At 33.9% G+C, this 14004-nt stretch overlaps 8 non-coding genes across 8 annotated transcripts; all 8 read left to right on the top strand.

Moving 5' to 3' along the window:
• Positions 1–280: 280 nt before the first annotated feature.
• On the top strand, positions 281–362 carry TRNAL-UAG (transfer RNA leucine (anticodon UAG)). Its single transcript has one exon. It is a non-coding gene; the product is annotated as a tRNA-Leu (tRNA).
• A 2934-nt stretch (positions 363–3296) lies between these two features.
• On the top strand, positions 3297–3378 carry TRNAL-AAG (transfer RNA leucine (anticodon AAG)). Its single transcript has one exon. It is a non-coding gene; the product is annotated as a tRNA-Leu (tRNA).
• Positions 3379–4334: 956 nt separating this feature from the next.
• Positions 4335–4416, top strand: TRNAL-UAG (transfer RNA leucine (anticodon UAG)). The gene has a single exon. It is a non-coding gene; the product is annotated as a tRNA-Leu (tRNA).
• A 1268-nt stretch (positions 4417–5684) lies between these two features.
• TRNAL-UAG (transfer RNA leucine (anticodon UAG)) lies at positions 5685–5766 on the top strand. The gene has a single exon. It is a non-coding gene; the product is annotated as a tRNA-Leu (tRNA).
• A 1269-nt stretch (positions 5767–7035) lies between these two features.
• On the top strand, positions 7036–7117 carry TRNAL-AAG (transfer RNA leucine (anticodon AAG)). Its single transcript has one exon. It is a non-coding gene; the product is annotated as a tRNA-Leu (tRNA).
• Positions 7118–8073: 956 nt separating this feature from the next.
• On the top strand, positions 8074–8155 carry TRNAL-UAG (transfer RNA leucine (anticodon UAG)). Its single transcript has one exon. It is a non-coding gene; the product is annotated as a tRNA-Leu (tRNA).
• Positions 8156–11227: 3072 nt separating this feature from the next.
• TRNAL-UAG (transfer RNA leucine (anticodon UAG)) lies at positions 11228–11309 on the top strand. Its single transcript has one exon. It is a non-coding gene; the product is annotated as a tRNA-Leu (tRNA).
• A 231-nt stretch (positions 11310–11540) lies between these two features.
• On the top strand, positions 11541–11622 carry TRNAL-AAG (transfer RNA leucine (anticodon AAG)). Its single transcript has one exon. It is a non-coding gene; the product is annotated as a tRNA-Leu (tRNA).
• Positions 11623–14004: the final 2382 nt, after the last annotated feature.

Here is a 14004-nt window from a genome sequence, read left to right as displayed (position 1 = left end):
TAGCATATGCTTTAATCTCACTGCTGCCAGTATTATGAGATCTTGAAATGTTTTTGTACTTATTCTTATGATTTTGCTAGCATGCAAATTAGCATGTGATATAATCTTCTTTTGTATTTGTATGATTTAGCAGTTTTCAGTTAAGATAAAGACCGTTGATAGAATCTTTGTTTTTGCCTAATGTTTAGAGACATGCCCATTTTCCAAAATGTACTAATTTTAAATGTTGTCAAATGTACTTCACTTTCTCTAAGGAAGCTTAATTAACCATACTGTTTAAGGTAGCATGGCCGAGTGGTCTAAGGCGCTGGATTTAGGCTCCAGTCTCTTTGGAGGCGTGGGTTCAAATCCCACTGCTGCCAACATATTGAGGTTTTGAAAACCTTTTCAGCTTATATTTATGATTTTGCTAATAGAAAAATTAGCATATTTTTGTATGAGTGCGTGCTTTGCTTTTTTGGAAAAGACAAAAGATAGAATCATTGCTTTTTCCTTTTTGTTTAGAGACCTATCCATTTTCCACAATGCACAAGTTTAAAATGTAGTCAGATACACTAAACTTACTCTAAGGAAGCTCTTTTAATGACGCATTAGGTAGCATGGCTGAGCGGTCTAAGGCACTGGATTAAGGCTCCAGTCTCTTCGGAGGCGTGGGTTCAAATCCCACTGCTGCCAGTATTATGAGGTTTTGAGAACCCTTTGATCTAATTCTGAGTATTTTGTATTTCCATGAGTGTGTGCATTTCTGTTTTGGAAAAGACAGTTGAAAGAATCATTGATTGTTCCTATTGTTTAGAGACTTACCTAAATTTTAACAGACTTGTGGGTTCAAATGCCACTAGTATGAGTTCTTTTAAACCTTTTTATCTTATTCTTATAATTATGCTAACATGCAAAATTAGCGTATGCTTTAAACCCACTGCTGCCAGTATTATGAGATCTTGAAATGTTTTTGTACTTATTCTTATGATTTTGCTAACATGCAAATTAGCATGTGATTTAATCTTCTTTTGTATTTGCATGATTTTCCAGTTTTCAGTTCAGATAAAGACTGTTGAAAGAATCCTTGCTTTTTTCTAATGTTTAGAGACATGCCCAGTCAAATCCCACTGCTGCCATTATTATGAGGTTTTGAGAACCCTTTGATCTAATTCTTATGATTTTGTATTTTCATGAGTGTGTTAATTTCTGTTTAGGAAGAGACAGTTGAAAGAATCTTTGATTTTTCCTATTGTTAAGAGACTTACCCATATTCCAACAGACTTGTGAGTTCAAATCCCACTGCTGCCACTAGTATGAGTTCTTTTAAACCTTTTTATCTCATTCTTATAATTATGCTAACATGCAAAATTAGCATATGCTTTAATCTCACTGCTGCCAGTATAATGAGATCTTGAAATGTTTTTGTACTTATTCTTATGATTTTGCTAGCATGCAAATTAGCATGTGATATAATCTTCTTTTGTATTTGTATGATTTAGCAGTTTTCAGTTAAGATAAAGACCGTTGATAGAATCTTTGTTTTTGCCTAATGTTTAGAGACATGCCCATTTTCCAAAATGTACTAATTTTAAATGTTGTCAAATGTACTTCACTTTCTCTAAGGAAGCTTAATCAACCATACTGTTTAAGGTAGCATGGCCGAGTGGTCTAAGGCGCTGGATTTAGGCTCCAGTCTCTTTGGAGGCGTGGGTTCAAATCCCTCTGCTGCCAACATATTGAGGTTTTGAAAACCTTTTCAGCTTATATTTATGATTTTGCTAATAGAAAATTTAGCACATTTTTGTATGAGTGCGTGCTTTGCTTTTTTGGAAAAGACAAAAGATAGAATCATTGCTTTTTCCTTTTTGTTTAGAGACCTATCCATTTTCCACAATGCACAAGTTTAAAATGTAGTCAGATACACTAAACTTACTCTAAGGAAGCTCTTTTAATGATGCATTAGGTAGCATGGCCCGAGCGGTCTAAGGCGCTGGATTAAGGCTCCAGTCTCTTCGGAGGCGTGGGTTCAAATCCCACTGCTGCCAGTATTATGAGGTTTTGAGAACCCTTTGATCTAATTCTGAGTATTTTGTATTTCCATGAGTGTGTGCATTTCTGTTTTGGAAAAGACAGTTGAAAGAATCATTGATTGTTCCTATTGTTTAGAGACTTACCTAAATTTTAACAGACTTGTGGGTTCAAATGCCACTAGTATGAGTTCTTTTAAACCTTTTTATCTTATTCTTATAATTATGCTAACATGCAAAATTAGCATATGCTTTAAACCCACTGCTGCCAGTATTATGAGATCTTGAAATGTTTTTGTACTTATTCTTATGATTTTGCTAACATGCAAATTAGCATGTGATTTAATCTTCTTTTGTATTTGCATGATTTTGCAGTTTTCAGTTCAGATAAAGACTGTTGATAGAATCCTTGCTTTTTTCTAATGTTTAGAGACATGCCCATTCAAATCCCACTGCTGCCATTATTATGAGGTTTTGAGAACCCTTTGATCTAATTCTTATGATTTTGTATTTTCATGAGTGTGTTAATTTCTGTTTAGGAAAAGACAGTTGAAAGAATCTTTGATTTTTCCTATTGTTAAGAGACTTACCCATATTCCAACAGACTTGTGAGTTCAAATCCCACTGCTGCCACTAGTATGAGTTCTTTTAAACCTTTTTATCTCATTCTTATAATTATGCTAACATGCAAAATTAGCATATGCTTTAATCTCACTGCTGCCAGTATTATGAGATCTTGAAATGTTTTTGTACTTATTCTTATGATTTTGCTAGCATGCAAATTAGCATGTGATATAATCTTCTTTTGTATTTGTATGATTTAGCAGTTTTCAGTTAAGATAAAGACCGTTGATAGAATCTTTGTTTTTGCCTAATGTTTAGAGACATGCCCATTTTCCAAAATGTACTAATTTTAAATGTTGTCAAATGTACTTCACTTTCTCTAAGGAAGCTTAATTAACCATACTGTTTAAGGTAGCATGGCCGAGTGGTCTAAGGCGCTGGATTTAGGCTCTAGTCTCTTTGGAGGCGTGGGTTCAAATCCCACTGCTGCCAACATATTGAGGTTTTGAAAACCTTTTCAGCTTATATTTATGATTTTGCTAATAGAAAAATTAGCATATTTTTGTATGAGTGCGTGCTTTGCTTTTTTGGAAAAGACAAAAGATAGAATCATTGCTTTTTCCTTTTTGTTTAGAGACCTATCCATTTTCCACAATGCACAAGTTTAAAATGTAGTCAGATACACTAAACTTACTCTAAGGAAGCTCTTTGAATGATGCATTAGGTAGCATGGCCGAGCGGTCTAAGGCGCTGGATTAAGGCTCCAGTCTCTTCGGAGGCGTGGGTTCAAATCCCACTGCTGCCAGTATTATGAGGTTTTGAGAACCCTTTGATCTAATTCTGAGTATTTTGTATTTCCATGAGTGTGTGCATTTCTGTTTTGGAAAAGACAGTTGAAAGAATCATTGATTGTTCCTATTGTTTAGAGACTTACCTAAATTTTAACAGACTTGTGGGTTCAAATGCCACTAGTATGAGTTCTTTTAAACCTTTTTATCTTATTCTTATAATTATGCTAACATGCAAAATTAGCATATGCTTTAAACCCACTGCTGCCAGTATTATGAGATCTTGAAATGTTTTTGTACTTATTCTTATGATTTTGCTAACATGCAAATTAGCATGTGATTTAATCTTCTTTTGTATTTGCATGATTTTGCAGTTTTCAGTTCAGATAAAGACTGTTGATAGAATCCTTGCTTTTTTCTAATGTTTAGAGACATGTCCATTCAAATCCCACTGCTGCCATTATTATGAGGTTTTGAGAACCCTTTGATCTAATTCTTATGATTTTGTATTTTCATGAGTGTGTTAATTTCTGTTTAGGAAAAGACAGTTGAAAGAATCTTTGATTTTTCCTATTGTTAAGAGACTTACCCATATTCCAACAGACTTGTGAGTTCAAATCCCACTGCTGCCACTAGTATGAGTTCTTTTAAACCTTTTTATCTCATTCTTATAATTATGCTAACATGCAAAATTAGCATATGCTTTAATCTCACTGCTGCCAGTATAATGAGATCTTGAAATGTTTTTGTACTTATTCTTATGATTTTGCTAGCATGCAAATTAGCATGTGATATAATCTTCTTTTGTATTTGTATGATTTAGCAGTTTTCAGTTAAGATAAAGACCGTTGATAGAATCTTTGTTTTTGCCTAATGTTTAGAGACATGCCCATTTTCCAAAATGTACTAATTTTAAATGTTGTCAAATGTACTTCACTTTCTCTAAGGAAGCTTAATTAACCATACTGTTTAAGGTAGCATGGCCGAGTGGTCTAAGGCGCTGGATTTAGGCTCCAGTCTCTTTGGAGGCGTGGGTTCAAATCCCACTGCTGCCAACATATTGAGGTTTTGAAAACCTTTTCAGCTTATATTTATGATTTTGCTAATAGAAAAATTAGCATATTTTTGTATGAGTGCGTGCTTTGCTTTTTTGGAAAAGACAAAAGATAGAATCATTGCTTTTTCCTTTTTGTTTAGAGACTATCCATTTTCCACAATGCACAAGTTTAAAATGTAGTCAGATACACTAAACTTACTCTAAGGAAGCTCTTTTAATGACGCATTAGGTAGCATGGCTGAGCGGTCTAAGGCGCTGGATTAAGGCTCCAGTCTCTTCGGAGGCGTGGGTTCAAATCCCACTGCTGCCAGTATTATGAGGTTTTGAGAACCCTTTGATCTAATTCTGAGTATTTTGTATTTCCATGAGTGTGTGCATTTCTGTTTTGGAAAAGACAGTTGAAAGAATCATTGATTGTTCCTATTGTTTAGAGACTTACCTAAATTTTAACAGACTTGTGGGTTCAAATGCCACTAGTATGAGTTCTTTTAAACCTTTTTATCTTATTCTTATAATTATGCTAACATGCAAAATTAGCGTATGCTTTAAACCCACTGCTGCCAGTATTATGAGATCTTGAAATGTTTTTGTACTTATTCTTATGATTTTGCTAACATGCAAATTAGCATGTGATTTAATCTTCTTTTGTATTTGCATGATTTTCCAGTTTTCAGTTCAGATAAAGACTGTTGAAAGAATCCTTGCTTTTTTCTAATGTTTAGAGACATGCCCATTCAAATCCCACTGCTGCCATTATTATGAGGTTTTGAGAACCCTTTGATCTAATTCTTATGATTTTGTATTTTCATGAGTGTGTTAATTTCTGTTTAGGAAGAGACAGTTGAAAGAATCTTTGATTTTTCCTATTGTTAAGAGACTTTCCCATATTCCAACAGACTTGTGAGTTCAAATCCCACTGCTGCCACTAGTATGAGTTCTTTTAAACCTTTTTATCTCATTCTTATAATTATGCTAACATGCAAAATTAGCATATGCTTTAATCTCACTGCTGCCAGTATAATGAGATCTTGAAATGTTTTTGTACTTATTCTTATGATTTTGCTAGCATGCAAATTAGCATGTGATATAATCTTCTTTTGTATTTGTATGATTTAGCAGTTTTCAGTTAAGATAAAGACCGTTGATAGAATCTTTGTTTTTGCCTAATGTTTAGAGACATGCCCATTTTCCAAAATGTACTAATTTTAAATGTTGTCAAATGTACTTCACTTTCTCTAAGGAAGCTTAATTAACCATACTGTTTAAGGTAGCATGGCCGAGTGGTCTAAGGCGCTGGATTTAGGCTCCAGTCTCTTTGGAGGCGTGGGTTCAAATCCCACTGCTGCCAACATATTGAGGTTTTGAAAACCTTTTCAGCTTATATTTATGATTTTGCTAATAGAAAAATTAGCATATTTTTGTATGAGTGCGTGCTTTGCTTTTTTGGAAAAGACAAAAGATAGAATCATTGCTTTTTCCTTTTTGTTTAGAGACCTATCCATTTTCCACAATGCACAAGTTTAAAATGTAGTCAGATACACTAAACTTACTCTAAGGAAGCTCTTTTAATGATGCATTAGGTAGCATGGCCGAGCGGTGTAAGGCGCTGGATTAAGGCTCCAGTCTCTTCGGTGGCGTGGGTTCAAATCCCACTGCTGCCAGTATTATGAGGTTTTGAGAACCCTTTGATCTAATTCTGAGTATTTTGTATTTCCATGAGTGTGTGCATTTCTGTTTTGGAAAAGACAGTTGAAAGAATCATTGATTGTTCCTATTGTTTAGAGACTTACCTAAATTTTAACAGACTTGTGGGTTCAAATGCCACTAGTAAGAGTTCTTTTAAATCTTTTTATCTTATTCTTATAATTATGCTAACATGCAAAATTAGCATATGCTTTAAACCCACTGCTGCCAGTATTATGAGATCTTGAAATGTTTTTGTACTTATTCTTATGATTTTGCTAACATGCAAATTAGCATGTGATTTAATCTTCTTTTGTATTTGCATGATTTTGCAGTTTTCAGTTCAGATAAAGACTGTTGATAGAATCCTTGCTTTTTTCTAATGTTTAGAGACATGCCCATTCAAATCCCACTGCTGCCATTATTATGAGGTTTTGAGAACCCTTTGATCTAATTCTTATGATTTTGTATTTTCTTGAGTGTGTTAATTTCTGTTTAGGAAAAGACAGTTGAAAGAATCTTTGATTTTTCCTATTGTTAAGAGACTTACCCATATTCCAACAGACTTGTGAGTTCAAATCCCACTGCTGCCACTAGTATGAGTTCTTTTAAACCTTTTTATCTCATTCTTATAATTATGCTAACATGCAAAATTAGCATATGCTTTAATCTCACTGCTGCCAGTATTATGAGATCTTGAAATGTTTTTGTACTTATTCTTATGATTTTGCTAGCATGCAAATTAGCATGTGATATAATCTTCTTTTGTATTTGTATGATTTAGCAGTTTTCAGTTAAGATAAAGACCGTTGATAGAATCTTTGTTTTTGCCTAATGTTTAGAGACATGCCCATTTTCCAAAATGTACTAATTTTAAATGTTGTCAAATGTACTTCACTTTCTCTAAGGAAGCTTAATTAACCATACTGTTTAAGGTAGCATGGCCGAGTGGTCTAAGGCACTGGATTAAGGCTCCAGTCTCTTCGGAGGCGTGGGTTCAAATCCCACTGCTGCCAGTATTATGAGGTTTTGAGAACCCTTTGATCTAATTCTGAGTATTTTGTATTTCCATGAGTGTGTGCATTTCTGTTTTGGAAAAGACAGTTGAAAGAATCATTCATTGTTCCTATTGTTTAGAGACTTACCTAAATTTTAACAGACTTGTGGGTTCAAATGCCACTAGTATGAGTTCTTTTAAATCTTTTTATCTTATTCTTATAATTATGCTAACATGCAAAATTAGCATATGCTTTAAACCCACTGCTGCCAGTATTATGAGATCTTGAAATGTTTTTGTACTTATTCTTATGATTTTGCTAACATGCAAATTAGCATGTGATTTAATCTTCTTTTGTATTTGCATGATTTTGCAGTTTTCAGTTCAGATAAAGACTGTTGATAGAATCCTTGCTTTTTTCTAATGTTTAGAGACATGCCCATTCAAATCCCACTGCTGCCATTATTATGAGGTTTTGAGAACCCTTTGATCTAATTCTTATGATTTTGTATTTTCATGAGTGTGTTAATTTCTGTTTAGGAAAAGACAGTTGAAAGAATCTTTGATTTTTCCTATTGTTAAGAGACTTACCCATATTCCAACAGACTTGTGAGTTCAAATCCCACTGCTGCCACTAGTATGAGTTCTTTTAAACCTTTTTATCTCATTCTTATAATTATGCTAACATGCAAAATTAGCATATGCTTTAATCTCACTGCTGCCAGTATTATGAGATCTTGAAATGTTTTTGTACTTATTCTTATGATTTTGCTAGCATGCAAATTAGCATGTGAAATAATCTTCTTTTGTATTTGTATGATTTAGCAGTTTTCAGTTAAGATAAAGACCGTTGATAGAATCTTTGTTTTTGCCTAATGTTTAGAGACATGCCCATTTTCCAAAATGTACTAATTTTAAATGTTGTCAAATGTACTTCACTTTCTCTAAGGAAGCTTAATTAACCATACTGTTTAAGGTAGCATGGCCGAGTGGTCTAAGGCGCTGGATTTAGGCTCCAGTCTCTTTGGAGGCGTGGGTTCAAATCCCACTGCTGCCAACATATTGAGGTTTTGAAAACCTTTTCAGCTTATATTTATGATTTTGCTAATAGAAAAATTAGCATATTTTTGTATGAGTGCGTGCTTTGCTTTTTTGGAAAAGACAAAAGATAGAATCATTGCTTTTTCCTTTTTGTTTAGAGACCTATCCATTTTCCACAATGCACAAGTTTAAAATGTAGTCAGATACACTAAACTTACTCTAAGGAAGCTCTTTTAATGACGCATTAGGTAGCATGGCTGAGCGGTCTAAGGTGCTGGATTAAGGCTCCAGTCTCTTCGGAGGCGTGGGTTCAAATCCCACTGCTGCCAGTATTATGAGGTTTTGAGAACCCTTTGATCTAATTCTGAGTATTTTGTATTTCCATGAGTGTGTGCATTTCTGTTTTGGAAAAGACAGTTGAAAGAATCATTGATTGTTCCTATTGTTTAGAGACTTACCTAAATTTTAACAGACTTGTGGGTTCAAATGCCACTAGTATGAGTTCTTTTAAACCTTTTTATCTTATTCTTATAATTATGCTAACATGCAAAATTAGCGTTTGCTTTAAACCCACTGCTGCCAGTATTATGAGATCTTGAAATGTTTTTGTACTTATTCTTATGATTTTGCTAACATGCAAATTAGCATGTGATTTAATCTTCTTTTGTATTTACATGATTTTCCAGTTTTCAGTTCAGATAAAGACTGTTGAAAGAATCCTTGCTTTTTTCTAATGTTTAGAGACATGCCCATTCAAATCCCACTGCTGCCATTATTATGAGGTTTTGAGAACCCTTTGATCTAATTCTTATGATTTTGTATTTTCATGAGTGTGTTAATTTCTGTTTAGGAAGAGACAGTTGAAAGAATCTTTGATTTTTCCTATTGTTAAGAGACTTTCCCATATTCCAACAGACTTGTGAGTTCAAATCCCACTGCTGCCACTAGTATGAGTTCTTTTAAATCTTTTTATCTTATTCTTATAATTATGCTAACATGCAAAATTAGCATATGCTTTAAACCCACTGCTGCCAGTATTATGAGATCTTGAAATGTTTTTGTACTTATTCTTATGATTTTGCTAACATGCAAATTAGCATGTGATTTAATCTTCTTTTGTATTTGCATGATTTTGCAGTTTTCAGTTCAGATAAAGACTGTTGATAGAATCCTTGCTTTTTTCTAATGTTTAGAGACATGCCCATTCAAATCCCACTGCTGCCATTATTATGAGGTTTTGAGAACCCTTTGATCTAATTCTTATGATTTTGTATTTTCATGAGTGTGTTAATTTCTGTTTAGGAAAAGACAGTTGAAAGAATCATTGATTTTTCCTATTGTTAAGAGACTTACCCATATTCCAACAGACTTGTGAGTTCAAATCCCACTGCTGCCACTAGTATGAGTTCTTTTAAACCTTTTTATCTCATTCTTATAATTATGCTAACATGCAAAATTAGCATATGCTTTAATCTCACTGCTGCCAGTATTATGAGATCTTGAAATGTTTTTGTACTTATTCTTATAATTTTGCTAGCATGCAAATTAGCATGTGATATAATCTTCTTTTGTATTTGTATGATTTAGCAGTTTTCAGTTAAGATAAAGACCGTTGATAGAATCTTTGTTTTTGCCTAATGTTTAGAGACATGCCCATTTTCCAAAATGTACTAATTTTAAATGTTGTCAAATGTACTTCACTTTCTCTAAGGAAGCTTAATTAACCATACTGTTTAAGGTAGCATTGCCGAGTGGTCTAAGGTGCTGGATTTAGGCTCCAGTCTCTTTGGAGGCGTGGGTTCAAATCCCACTGCTGCCAACATATTGAGGTTTTGAAAACCTTTTCAGCTTATATTTATGATTTTGCTAATAGAAAAATTAGCATATTTTTGTATGAGTGCGTGCTTTGCTTTTTTGGAAAAGACAAAAGATAGAATCATTGCTTTTTCCTTTTTGTTTAGAGACCTATCCATTTTCCACAATGCACAAGTTTAAAATGTAGTCAGATGCACTAAACTTACTCTAAGGAAGCTCTTTTAATGACGCATTAGGTAGCATGGCTGAGCGGTCTAAGGCGCTGGATTAAGGTTCCAGTCTCTTCGGAGGCGTGGGTTCAAATCCCACTGCTGCCAGTATTATGAGGTTTTGAGAACCCTTTGATCTAATTCTGAGTATTTTGTATTTCCATGAGTGTGTGCATTTCTGTTTTGGAAAAGACAGTTGAAAGAATCATTGATTGTTCCTATTGTTTAGAGACTTACCTAAATTTTAACAGACTTGTGGGTTCAAATGCCACTAGTATGAGTTCTTTTAAACCTTTTTATCTTATTCTTATAATTATGCTAACATGCAAAATTAGCGTATGCTTTAAACCCACTGCTGCCAGTATTATGAGATCTTGAAATGTTTTTGTACTTATTCTTATGATTTTGCTAACATGCAAATTAGCATGTGATTTAATCTTCTTTTGTATTTGCATGATTTTCCAGTTTTCAGTTCAGATAAAGACTGTTGAAAGAATCCTTGCTTTTTTCTAATGTTTAGAGACATGCCCATTCAAATCCCACTGCTGCCATTATTATGAGGTTTTGAGAACCCTTTGATCTAATTCTTATGATTTTGTATTTTCATGAGTGTGTTAATTTCTGTTTAGGAAGAGACAGTTGAAAGAATCTTTGATTTTTCCTATTGTTAAGAGACTTTCCCATATTCCAACAGACTTGTGAGTTCAAATCCCACTGCTGCCACTAGTATGAGTTCTTTTAAACCTTTTTATCTCATTCTTATAATTATGCTAACATGCAAAATTAGCATATGCTTTAATCTCACTGCTGCCAGTATAATGAGATCTTGAAATGTTTTTGTACTTATTCTTATGATTTTGCTAGCATGCAAATTAGCATGTGATATAATCTTCTTTTGTATTTGTATGATTTAGCAGTTTTCAGTTAAGATAAAGACCGTTGATAGAATCTTTGTTTTTGCCTAATGTTTAGAGACATGCCCATTTTCCAAAATGTACTAATTTTAAATGTTGTCAAATGTACTTCACTTTCTCTAAGGAAGCTTAATTAACCATACTGTTTAAGGTAGCATGGCCGAGTGGTCTAAGGCGCTGGATTTAGGCTCCAGTCTCTTTGGAGGCGTGGGTTCAAATCCCACTGCTGCCAACATATTGAGGTTTTGAAAACCTTTTCAGCTTATATTTATGATTTTGCTAATAGAAAAATTAGCATATTTTTGTATGAGTGCGTGCTTTGCTTTTTTGGAAAAGACAAAAGATAGAATCATTGCTCTTTCCTTTTTGTTTAGAGACCTATCCATTTTCCACAATGCACAAGTTTAAAATGTAGTCAGATACACTAAACTTACTCTAAGGAAGCTCTTTTAATGATGCATTAGGTAGCATGGCCGAGCGGTCTAAGGCGCTGGATTAAGGCTCCAGTCTCTTCGGAGGCGTGGGTTCAAATCCCACTGCTGCCAGTATTATGAGGTTTTGAGAACCCTTTGATCTAATTCTGAGTATTTTGTATTTCCATGAGTGTGTGCATTTCTGTTTTGGAAAAGACAGTTGAAAGAATCATTGATTGTTCCTATTGTTTAGAGACTTACCTAAATTTTAACAGACTTGTGGGTTCAAATGCCACTAGTATGAGTTCTTTTAAATCTTTTTATCTTATTCTTATAATTATGCTAACATGCAAAATTAGCATATGCTTTAAACCCACTGCTGCCAGTATTATGAGATCTTGAAATGTTTTTGTACTTATTCTTATGATTTTGCTAACATGCAAATTAGCATGTGATTTAATCTTCTTTTGTATTTGCATGATTTTGCAGTTTTCAGTTCAGATAAAGACTGTTGATAGAATCCTTGCTTTTTTCTAATGTTTAGAGACATGCCCATTCAAATCCCACTGCTGCCATTATTATGAGGTTTTGAGAACCCTTTGATCTAATTCTTATGATTTTGTATTTTCATGAGTGTGTTAATTTCTGTTTAGGAAAAGACAGTTGAAAGAATCTTTGATTTTTCCTATTGTTAAGAGACTTACCCATATTCCAACAGACTTGTGAGTTCAAATCCCACTGCTGCCACTAGTATGAGTTCTTTTAAACCTTTTTATCTCATTCTTATAATTATGCTAACATGCAAAATTAGCATATGCTTTAATCTCACTGCTGCCAGTATTATGAGATCTTGAAATGTTTTTGTACTTATTCTTATGATTTTGCTAGCATGCAAATTAGCATGTGATATAATCTTCTTTTGTATTTGTATGATTTAGCAGTTTTCAGTTAAGATAAAGACCGTTGATAGAATCTTTGTTTTTGCCTAATGTTTAGAGACATGCCCATTTTCCAAAATGTACTAATTTTAAATGTTGTCAAATGTACTTCACTTTCTCTAAGGAAGCTTAATTAACCATACTGTTTAAGGTAGCATGGCCGAGTGGTCTAAGGCGCTGGATTTAGGCTCCAGTCTCTTTGGAGGCGTGGGTTCATATCCCTCTGCTGCCAACATATTGAGGTTTTGAAAACCTTTTCAGCTTATATTTATGATTTTGCTAATAGAAAAATTAGCACATTTTTGTATGAGTGCGTGCTTTGCTTTTTTGGAAAAGACAAAAGATAGAATCATTGCTTTTTCCTTTTTGTTTAGAGACCTATCCATTTTCCACAATGCACAAGTTTAAAATGTAGTCAGATACACTAAACTTACTCTAAGGAAGCTCTTTTAATGATGCATTAGGTAGCATGGCCGAGCGCTCTAAGGCGCTGGATTAAGGCTCCAGTCTCTTTGGAGGCGTGGGTTCAAATCCCTCTGCTGCCAACATATTGAGGTTTTGAAAACCTTTTCAGCTTATATTTATGATTTTGCTAATAGAAAAATTAGCACATTTTTGTATGAGTGCGTGCTTTGCTTTTTTGGAAAAGACAAAAGATAGAATCATTGCTTTTTCCTTTTTGTTTAGAGACCTATCCATTTTCCACAATGCACAAGTTTAAAATGTAGTCAGATACACTAAACTTACTCTAAGGAAGCTCTTTTAATGATGCATTAGGTAGCATGGCCGAGCGCTCTAAGGCGCTGGATTAAGGCTCCAGTCTCTTCGGAGGCGTGGGTTCAAATCCCACTGCTGCCAGTATTATGAGGTTTTGAGAACCCTTTGATCTAATTCTGAGTATTTTGTATTTCCATGAGTGTGTGCATTTCTGTTTTGGAAAAGACAGTTGAAAGAATCATTGATTGTTCCTATTGTTTAGAGACTTACCTAAATTTTAACAGACTTGTGGGTTCAAATGCCACTAGTATGAGTTCTTTTAAACCTTTTTATCTTATTCTTATAATTATGCTAACATGCAAAATTAGCATATGCTTTAAACCCACTGCTGCCAGTATTATGAGATCTTGAAATGTTTTTGTACTTATTCTTATGATTTTGCTAACATGCAAATTAGCATGTGATTTAATCTTCTTTTGTATTTGCATGATTTTCCAGTTTTCAGTTCAGATAAAGACTGTTGAAAGAATCCTTGCTTTTTTCTAATGTTTAGAGACATGCCCATTCAAATCCCACTGCTGCCATTATTATGAGGTTTTGAGAACCCTTTGATCTAATTCTTATGATTTTGTATTTTCATGAGTGTGTTAATTTCTGTTTAGGAAGAGACAGTTGAAAGAATCTTTGATTTTTCCTATTGTTAAGAGACTTACCCATATTCCAACAGACTTGTGAGTTCAAATCCCACTGCTGCCACTAGTATGAGTTCTTTTAAACCTTTTTATCTCATTCTTATAATTATGCTAACATGCAAAATTAGCTTATGCTTTAATCTCACTGCTGCCAGTATAATGAGATC

This window comes from Ranitomeya variabilis, chromosome 5 (genome assembly GCF_051348905.1).
Source record: "Ranitomeya variabilis isolate aRanVar5 chromosome 5, aRanVar5.hap1, whole genome shotgun sequence".
Taxonomy (NCBI): domain Eukaryota; kingdom Metazoa; phylum Chordata; class Amphibia; order Anura; family Dendrobatidae; genus Ranitomeya; species Ranitomeya variabilis.
The sequence above is the reverse complement of the archived record's forward strand: the minus strand, read 5'-3'. Positions and strand labels throughout refer to the sequence as shown.